Below are 10969 nucleotides of genomic sequence, written 5' to 3'. Positions count from 1 at the left end.
ACAATGACGCAAATTGAACATAAGCATATTGTGTACTTCTGCTGTCTGGTATAGACAGTTCCAACTATATGTGCCCATACCACGCTCTGCTTTGTTGTTGTCTGACCTGTATTGGACCTGCTGTGTCTTCACATTGGAGGCCAGACTGAAAATGAAAGCTGCAAGCACAAAGAACACGGATGCCTGTGTAGCTTCGTATACAGGATCGGGGCATTGATTTATGAAACCTTTCCACCCAACAGTGTTCCACGTAAGACCTGATCTATAGCAAAGAAAGTGTGCATGAAGTGTTGCCCTTAGACACAATTGGGTCGAGTTGTGCCCATTCACATATTCAAGCCAGGACCACAGGGACCTGCACAGCTTTGGGGATGCACCCGATAGCCTGATTTTCAAAAGCTGTGTGCCAACAATTTTAGGCTTAGTAACATCCACTCAAGGCTCATTGGTAGGTGACAACAGCTTGCAGGTCTTTGGGGGAAGATGTGGGTGGGGGTGGGGTGACCAGCTAATAATATTATTCGGCCAGGTTCTTAGCAGGTGTAAATCGGTGTAGCTCCGTCAAAGCAGTAAAGTCACAGATATACAACAGCTGAGAATCTCCCCCATTGGCTCCCATGATTCTATGGAAAAATCCTGTGACTATAAATCCTAATGTAATAAGTGTATGGTAACAATAGGTACATCTACACTGGAACTGGAGATGTAATTTCCAGCTCAGGTAGACATACCTGTGCTAGTGTTGATTGAGCTAGCACGCTAAAAATAGAGTGTAGCTTTAGCAGCACATATGAGGCGATGGGCTAGCTGCCTGAGTACATACCTTGGGTCCTGTGCAGGATTGTACCTGAGTGGCTAGTCCATCTCACTGCTGGTACTGCCATAACTACACTTCTATTTTTAGCACAGTACTTCGATCAGAGTTAGCAGGGTATTACACATTTCAGCTCCGGTGTGGACATTCCAAATAACGATGGGAGTCATAAGAACATAAGAATGGCCATGCTGGATCAGTCCAATGGTCCATCTAGCCAGTGTCCTGTCTTCCAACCGTGGCCAGTGCTTGATACTTCGGGGGAATGAACAGAGCAATTATTGAGTGATCCATCCCCAGTCATCCAGTCCCAGCACCTGGCAGTCAGAGGTTTAGGAACACCCAGAGCATAGGGTTGCATCCTGACCATCTTGGCTAATAGCCGTTAATGGACCTATCTTCCATTTACTTATCTAATTCTTTTTTTGAATCCCGTTATATTTTTGGCCTTCACCACATCTCCTGGCAACGAATTCCACATGTTGTTGTGTGAAGAAGAACTTCCTTATGTTTGTTTTAAACCTGCTTGTTAGGATATAGATATTCAGGCCTGTCTGTAAAGGTCTATACTCTAAGAATTTAGGTGTATTCTGATCACTTAGCTAGTTATAGAGGTATAAAAGAAAAGAATCAAAATCACTGTCTGACTGTATAAGGCCTTTTCTCACTGTGACAGTCTGAGACCCTGTTCTTTGGCTACAGAGTAGCAGCCGTGTTAGTCTGTATTCGCAAAAATAAAAGGAGGACTAGTGGCACCTTAGAGACTAACCAATTTATTTGAGCATAACCTTTCGTGAGCTACAGCTCACTTCATCGGATGCATGTTTTGCTAAGGGGTGGGAATGGAAACAGGGACACAGGTAAGGCTCCGTGGTGTCCGAGCTGGGAAGGGGGACACTAAGGAAGGAATCTGGAATCATGCTTGCTGGAAGTTCACCCCAATAAACATCGAATTGTTTGCACTTTTGGACTTCGGGTATTGTTGCTCTCTGTTCATGCGAGAAGGACCAGGGAAGTAAGTGGGTGACGGAATAAGCCCCCTAACACTGCTGCCTATTCATTTCATTTCATTCACTTTCTCCACACCATTCATGATTGTATAGACCTCTATTATATCCTCCCTTAGTTGTCTCTTTTCTAAAATGAACAGTCTTTGGCTTTTTAATCTTCCCTTGTATGGAACCCGTGCCATACGGCTCATCATTTTTGCTGCCACTCGCTGTACCTTTTCCTAATTCTAATATATATTTTTTGCAATACGGTGACCAGAACAGCATGCAATCATAGAGTCACAGAATCATAGAACTGGAAGGGATCTCGAGAGGTCATCTAGTCCAGTCCCCTGCACTCATGGCAGGACTAAGTATTATCTAGACCATTCCTGACAGTTGTTTGTCTAACCTGCTCTTAAAAATGTCCAGTGATGGAGATTCCACAACCTCCCTAGGCAATTTATTCCGGTGCTTAACCACCCTGACAGTTTGGAAGTTTTTCCTAATGTCTAACCTAAATGTCCCTTGCTGCAATTTAAGCCCATTGCGTCTTGTCCTATCCTCAGAATATTCAAGGTTTAGGCATACCATGGATTTATATAGTGAGATTTATGATATTTTCTGTCTTCTAGGGCCCTACCAAATTCATGGTCCATTTTGGTCAATTTCACAGTCTTAGGATTTTTAAAATAGCAAATTTCATGATTTCAGCTACTTAAATCTGAAAATTCATGGTGTTGTAATTGTAGGGGGCTTGACTCCAAAAGGAGTTGTGGGGGTGTCAAGGTTCCTTCCCCACTCTGAACTCTAGGGTACAGATGTGGGGACCTGCATGAAAGACCCCCTAAGCTTATTCTTACCAGCTTAGGTTTAAAACTTCTTCAAGGTACAAACTTTGCCTTGTCCTTGAACCCAATGCTGCCACCACTAAGCGTTTTAAACAAAGAACAGAGAAAGAGCCCACTTGGAGACGTCTTTCCCCAAAATATCCCTCCAAGCCCTACACATCCTTTCCTGGGGAAGGCTTGATAAAAACCCTCACCAATTTGTACAGGTGAACACAGACCCAAACCCTTGGATCTTAAGAACAATGAAAAATCAATCAGGTTCTTAAAAGAAGAATTTTAATTAAAGAAAAGGTAAAAGAATCACCTCTGTAAAATCAGGATGGTAAATACCTTACAGGGTAATCAGATTCAAAACATAGAGAATCCCTCTAGGCAAAACCTTAAGTTACAAAAAGACACAAAAACAGGAATATACATTCCATTCAGCACAGCTTATTTTACCAGCCATTAAACAAAAGGAAATCTAACGCATTTCTAGCTAGATTACTTACTAACTAACAGAAGTTCTGAGACTGCATTCCTGGTCTGTTCCCGGCAAAAGCATCACACAGACAGACAGACCCTTTGTTTCCTCCCCCTCCCGATTTGAAAGTATCTTGTCTCCTCATTGGTCATTTTGGTCAGGTGCCAGCAAGGTTACCTTAGCTTCTTAACCCTTTACAGGTGAAAGGATTTTGCCTCTGGCCAGGAGGGATTTTATAGCACTGTATACAGAAAGGTGGTTACCCTTCCCTTTATTTTTATGACACGCCCCCCAAATCACAGATAGGGTGAAAACACTGGCTGTGATTTCTTCCTGGAGCTCTAGGAGAAAACAAAGTTAATAAGACACATGCATCTCTAAATATACTACCAAGTGTATAAAGACTAACAATATTTTCTACATCTCAAGGACGATTTTAACCAGTTGATTCTGGGTAACTTTCATGAGAGAGTATATCAGCCACTTTGTTAGAAGCTCCTGAGATGTGTTGGATGTCAAATCAAAATCTTGGAGAGCTAAACTCCACCGAATAAGTTTTTTGTTACTTCCCGTGTCGGTATGAAGCCACTGTAGCGCAGCATGGTTGGTTTGCAGGTGGAAACGCCATCCCCAAACGTATGGGTGTAGCTTATCCAGAGCGTAGACAATGGCATATAATTCCTTTTCAATGATTGACCAGTGGCTTTCCCTTTCAGACAGCTTCTTGCTGAGAAACACGACAGGATGGAACTCTTGATTCAGTCCTTCCTGCATTAAGACTGCTCCCACACCACGCTCGGACGCATCTGTGGTTACTAGGAACGGTTTGTTAAAGTCTGGGGCCCTTAGCACAGGGTTAGACATGAGGGTTGCTTTAAGCTGGTTAAAGGCCTTCTGACACTTTTCAGTCCACTGAACTGCATTTGGCTGTTTCTTTTTGGTTAGGTCTGTCAGTGGGGCGGTGATTTGGCTATATTGCGGTACAAATCGCCTGTAATATCCGGCCAAGCCTAAGAAGGATTGGACCTGTTTCTTTGACTTTGGGATAGGCCACTTTTGGATAGCATTCACTTTGGCCTGTAGGGGGTTGATAGTTCCTTGACCCACCTGGTGTCCAAGGTAAGTCACTCTGTTGAGGCCTATTTGACACTTCATAGCCTTAACAGTTAGTCCTGCCTCCCTTATGTGCTCAAAGACTTTTTGTAGATGTTCCAGGTGTTCTGCCCAGGAATCCGAAAACATGGCCACATCGTCAAGGTAGGCCACTGCATATTCTCCCAATCCTGCTAGGAGACCATCTACAAGTCTTTGGAAGGTGGCGGGTGCATTCCGCAGCCTGAAAGGGAGCACATTAAATTCATACAGCCCGACATGTGTGGTGAAGGCTGACCTTTCTTTGGGGGATTCATCTAGCGGTACCTGCCAGTACCCCTTGGTTAAGTCCAAGGTAGAGATGAACTGGGCCCGTCCCAGTTTCTCTAATAGTTCATCTGTGCATGGCATTGGATAGTTGTCTGGGCAAGTTACAGCATTTAGCTTACGGTAGTCCATGCACAAACTATCTCCCCATCTGGTTTGGGAACTAGAACCACTGGAGATGCCCATGCACTGCCAGAGGGGAGGATTACCCCCATCTGTAGCATATCCTGGATCTCCCATTCTATAGTAGTTTTAGCTTGAGGAGACACCCAGTAAGGTTGGGCTCTAATTGGGTGAGCATTACCTGTGTCATTGGAATGGTATGGCCATTCAGTCAGTCCTGGGGTGGCTGAGAACGTCGGCGCGTAGCTAGTGCACGGCTCCTTGATCTGCTGTCGCTGCATACGCCCAAGGGTCATGGAGAGGTTCACTTTTCCCTTTGTAGTAGACACCTTCAGGCCATTCAGCGTCATCTCCTCCCTGGGCTGTAAACTGACAAACCTTTAATTCTCTGGAATAAAAGGGCTTTAGAAAATTAATATGGTATATCTTAGGCTTTTGGTTGGAGGTGGGGAATGCTATGAGATAATTAACAGCTCCCAGGCGCTCTTGGATTGTGAATGGCCCTTCCCATGACGCTTCCATTTTATGGGCCTGGAGCGCCTTTAAGACCATGACCTGGTCCCCTACTTTGAAGGAACGCTCTCTGGCATGTTTATCATACCAGGCTTTTTGCTCTTTTTGAGCATCCTGTAGGTTTTCTTTAGCAGGGGGGTTGCAAGGGTATTGTAGCAGGGGGTTGCGATACTGCTACCCTTACTTCTGCACTGCTGCTGGTGGAGCGTTGCCTTCAAAGCTGGGTGCCCAGCCAACAGCCACCGCTCTCCGCTCGCCCACTCTGAAGAGAGCACAGAAGGAAGAGTGGCAATACTGCAACCCCCCAAAATAAACTTGCAACCTCCCTGCTACTCCCTTTTGTGTCAGGACCCCTGATTTAAGAAACTCTGGTCTCCCCCGTGAAATCAGTATAGTATAGACTAAAAGCACACAAAAGACCAGATTTCATGGTCCATGACACATTTTTCACAGCCGTGAATTTGGTATGGCCCTGGTTTTTACCTATCCCTGTCTTGATGGTTCCTCATATTGTTAGCTTTTTTGACTGCCACTGCATCCTGAGCTGATGTTTACAGAGAACTGTAGATTGGGTAGATACAGGTGCACGTCATGTATTGCTCTATGGATATTTGCCTTTGGAGCCTTGACCCAGTTCATGTGATTGGATTTACAAATAAAGCTTTTATTTCCTGATAGCGCTCCTATGTGTCAGACCTATATTAGAGCAGTAACCTTACCCACTAGTAATACTGCTTAGAACCACTGCATCTGACTCCCAAGTCCCTTTCAGTTCTTCCCAGGGGTGATGGAATGTTTGTTTGTTTGTTTGTTTGTTTTACAAACCTATGCCTCTGGTTCACTTGCTCCTTAGTTATTTCTAGACAGCTGGTGTGTCACCTAAATTGTGTAAAGTCACAATTCTCTCCAAGAATGGTTAGAACACAGTTCATGCGCATTCCCTTTGCAGGGCACCAGCATCTCATCTATTTCACCTTCACTTTATAGGTATATCTGTTGCCCAGGGGTGCCATTTCAGATTTTGGTAGGGAGGGGGGAAACTTTAACCATGATTCTAAAGGCTACTTGGGCACCTGAAAACTGTTGGGTTTTTTGCAGATAATAACTTAGATACAGTGCTCCTGTCAGATAATAATTTATAATTCCTATATAAAGAAAGAAAATTAAATAAATATTAGACCCACTCATCTCTAATACTTGTTCTGACATCTTGTGTCAACTCACTTAAGGGATACTGATTAGGTTTAAAAAAATAATGTATTTTTTTACTTTGTTACTCACACTTGAATGCAACAATTGAAACAAGTGTAGAAAAACCTAGATTACTTTCTATCACTTTTTTGCAGTTCACCAAGCTTGGAATAGATCATTTAATTTTTGGAAACATCCTATTAGGTCAAGGCCCCGTGAATTTATACTGCACCTGCCTGGAGCTCTAGGGGTGTAACCTCACTACAAATAATAGGCTGGAAAATGACTTTAAACAGGAGTGAAACTGATACTTTCATGTCACTTTCATAGTATTGCCAACCCCAAATGTTCAAAAATCAAGAATCACGCTCACCAAAAATCATGAGATTTGCTTTAAAATAATGAGATTATGTAAAAATAATAGATTTCATATTTTTTTGTTTATATTCTGCTTTTTGAGCCTTTAAGGTGCTTTGGGGTCACATTTTGAAGCTTTCTTCACACCCACAAGGGCTAGAAACTTCATTTTTTTAAAGAATGAAGAGTGAAGTCATCACATATCACTTGACTCCAGGAGCTGGGACTTTAAGGAAAACAATAATTATCATGAGACTCATGACAAAATCATCAGACTTGGCAACACTGCTTACACATCAATTTAAAGGTTAGTTACTTTCCAGAAGGCTCTTAAACACCACACTACAGTGATTGAGTTGCAGTTTTCACAGGAGAATATTTTAAATCAAATACCAAGAAAATTCCACATTTTAAAGTTGGGGGAAAAATTGAGACTTCTGAGGTATATCAGGGCCACTACAGGCAGGAAAGGAAAATAAACAGGCACAGGAGCTCTGGGCAGCTCTTCCTCTTGAAAGAAAGTTAGAGGGTCAAATCTTCTAGTCCTTAATCAAGTAAAACTTCTATTGCCATCAGTGTCTCCACTCATAGATATAAACATCACAGTGAACATGTGATAACAGGTCTGGTCAGTAACTATACACTTCATACTTAAATATCTGAGCCATCTTATTCAGAAAAAAGAAAAGGAGTACTTGTGGCACCTGAGAGACTAACCAATTTATTTGAGCATAAGCTTTCGTGAGCTACAGCTCACTTCATCGGATGCACCCGATGCATCCGATGAAGTGAGCTGTAGCTCACGAAAGCTTATGCTCAAATAAATTGGTTAGTCTCTCAGGTGCCACAAGTACTCCTTTTCTTTTTGCGAATACAGACTAACACGGCTGTTACTCTGAAACCTATCTTATTCAGAGTTACACATCTTATATGTATTGGCTCAGGGACTGGATTTTCTGGCATATTCTGAACAGTGCTGAGCACACATATCATGCCCAGTGCATAATACAAATCATGATAATAATGGTTGACTTTATGGACTCTATGGATGCAATTTCTGTTCTTTGTTCTGGAATTAGTCTCAATACAGCTGAAATCCTAAGAATGTGATGTATAATCACATCTGATACTCATATGACACTTTCTCATTCCTTCCTTTTCTCAAACTCAGAACAAAAATGACAAAACAAAATGGTTTTCAGTTAAAATCACATGGCAGGCATTGCTGTACAACTCAGCCTAGGGCAGAACCTGCCACCCATTGGTAGTTAAGTGCTCTCCTCTCATCTGACTCTCATTCTCTTTCTTTCTTCATCCTTCCTGATCTCTGTGCTGCTTTTCATACTGTCAGCCATGACATCCTTCCCAATCATCACCCAATTGCTGGAATCTCAGGGAACAGGCCTTCTTGGTTTTGCTCCCATCCATCAGAGGCCTCTTTTTTGCAGCATGCAGCAGAGAGAAAGGCTGGTCCAGTGGATAGGGAGTGAGACCTGAGAGACCTGTGTTCTACACCCCTCCCTCCCCGCCCAGGACTTCCTGTATGACCTCAAGTCAGTGCCTTAGGGACAGAGTTTCAAAGATTTTTAGGCACCCAAAGATGCAGCCAGGCATCTAGTGAGGTTTACAAAGCACCTAACCTTCTAGGCACTTTTGAAAATCCCACTAGATGCCTAAATACCTTTTAAAAACCAGCTCAGTCTCTCGATGCTTCAGTGCCCCATCTGTACAATGGAGATAATACCACTGCTCTACCTCACCAAGGGGCTGTGATGTGAGGTGCTCAAATACTACAGTGATGGGGTCACATAAGTACCAGAGGTAGAGTGGGAACTTCTCTATACCACTGCTGTCCCTTCTCTGGGTTTTGGCCCCTTCTTTTCACTTATGCCCCTTACATCTTCCTGTTTTCTGAATGTAATGTTGGCTCAGAAGGCTTGGCTGTATGACTTCTGAGTCCCCTGAGGTCTCTCTTCAACCTCCACACCTTCACTCCCACCTGCAGAGGGATTCCTGTTTTACAGGTTCATCTAAAGACTTCCAGATCCTTAATTTAATTACCAGCCTTTTCTTCTCTTAATCACCCTGCCTCTGTTTGTAAACAAAACACTGACTCCCTGCCCCAGGGACCCAGGCTGGGAGAAACACCTCTCTGCAAACTATTCCACACTCATGCTGCGAAGTTAAGAGCTCTGCCTGGAAGCCACCTCCTGTATGAAACTGGGGGGGAGGGAGGAAGGGGAGGGAGGCAGCAGCCCTCCCTCCCCCGCCCCTTCCTAACTGGTGCCCTTGCTATTGACCAGTTCAGCATTTCTCCTTGTGGGTAAGGATACTAACTCCCGTCTGTTAAATTCTCTGTGTGTTCTGTCTCAGGGCAATTTGTTTCTCACAGCCAACTGAAGGTGAACTGCACACCAATTGCAGCTAATCTGTATACTGTCCAATGATGGTTAGCAGAGGGTACTCTGTACATTTATGGTGCATCCCTATCTGCTTAGCTGTGATCAGAATGTCACACTGAACCAGACAGCTATGGATCTGATGTGTGAACCTCGGTTTAATTTGGATGGGTGCACAGCTGGATTTTATATACACAATCTTCTGAAATTCTAGCCCTCTACATTCTTTTGGATACAGACTTATATGTTTGGTACATTGCTCCAATTGTACACCATCATGTACATAAATAATAATAAGGGCACATAGAATATCACTTGTGTGGAATGGACACACTTTCATTTACCAGCATGGAATCTATATTATTAACTATTATTTATCCATCCATGTTCTTAGAGAACCCATGCCACATTTTAGCTTAGAGTTTATACAAAAGAAGCGACCACAACAGCATGTAGAATCTAACTGACCAGAGCATCCTGAAAGAGAAGAATGCCAGATACTCTGTTGCTGGAGAGCCTACTGCTGTACCTAAATAATATTGTAGGAACATAAGCCAAAAAAAACGGCAGTGCAAAATATTCTTTGCTTTTACTGAAGTGAAACAAAATGCTGCATCAAATAAAAATAAACAGACAAATCAATAATTTAAAGACAGTAATTTAAATGAGCACAGGATAAAACAACCAGAGGGTGAAATAGAGCCTGTGTTATATTGTGCAGCTGTTCTGGTTATTGTGTGCTGTAGGGACTCAACCCTGCAAAATGTGCAGTACTCTCATCTCCCTGGCAATGGAGGGTGCTTAGCAACCTACAGAATCAGGCCCTTGACTTATGCACTGTGTTTTCATAAAGTCTTCTCCTCTTGGTCATGCAGAAAGCTAGCAACATCATGAGGGTTTCATTCTCTTTGTTTTTTGTATTGGTTTTCAACCCAGCATTTCTAATCTTTTTGAGTCCGATTCGGTCCTCATACATGCAGTTGCAGTAGTGATGGATGGGTACATACGTACATCCAAGAACAGAATCTGGCCTTTTCTCATTAATGCCCATCTTTTCATGCGCACTTTTGTTGATGACAATTTATTCACACAGGTTTAGCTGCCATAAGGTCTGCAACTGCAGCAAAGAATTATAGTTACAGACAACGTTTTCTTCGTTACGTGTTTGCTAATCCAGGGATTCTCAACCTGGGGAGAGTATAGGGTTGCAACCACCCTTCCTTTCTTTATGGCTACTTGGGAAAGTGAGTCCCAAAGCTTTTTTCTATTGTCACCTGGAGGCATGGTGTGGGAAAGGTTAACCCATGACTGGTTTCAGAGTAGCAGCCGTGTTAGTCTGTATTCACAAAAAGAAAAGGAGTACTTGTGGCACCTTAAAGACTAACAAATTTATTTGAGCATAAGTTTCGTGAGCTACAGCTCACTTCATCTGATGCATTCAGTGGTATTTTCCACTGAATGCATCCGATGAAGTGAGCTGTAGCTCACGAAACTTATGCTCAAATAAATTTGTTAGTCTCTGAGGAGCCACAAGTACTCCTTTCCTTTTCTTTTTGTTAACATGACTGATCACTCTCGTTACAGTGTGTATGGTAACACCCATTGTTTCATGTTCTCTGTGTATATAAATCCCCGCACTGTATTTTCCACTGAATGCAACCTGTTAACATGACTGTATTCCTATATTGGTTAATTCTGTGAGTGGGCGTGGCTTGCAATCACGGTCAAGGAGGGACTTTAAAAAAAGGATGTTTTTAAAAGAAAATGCTTGGTTTGATAATGAAACCCAGGTCTGGTAGTATTACACAATGCAGTTATGCCTAGTAAAATCCTTAGCAATCAAACAAATT

This window comes from Natator depressus, chromosome 1, assembly GCF_965152275.1.
Source record: "Natator depressus isolate rNatDep1 chromosome 1, rNatDep2.hap1, whole genome shotgun sequence".
In the NCBI taxonomy this organism is placed as follows: Eukaryota; Metazoa; Chordata; order Testudines; family Cheloniidae; genus Natator; species Natator depressus.
This window is presented reverse-complemented; position numbering follows the sequence as displayed.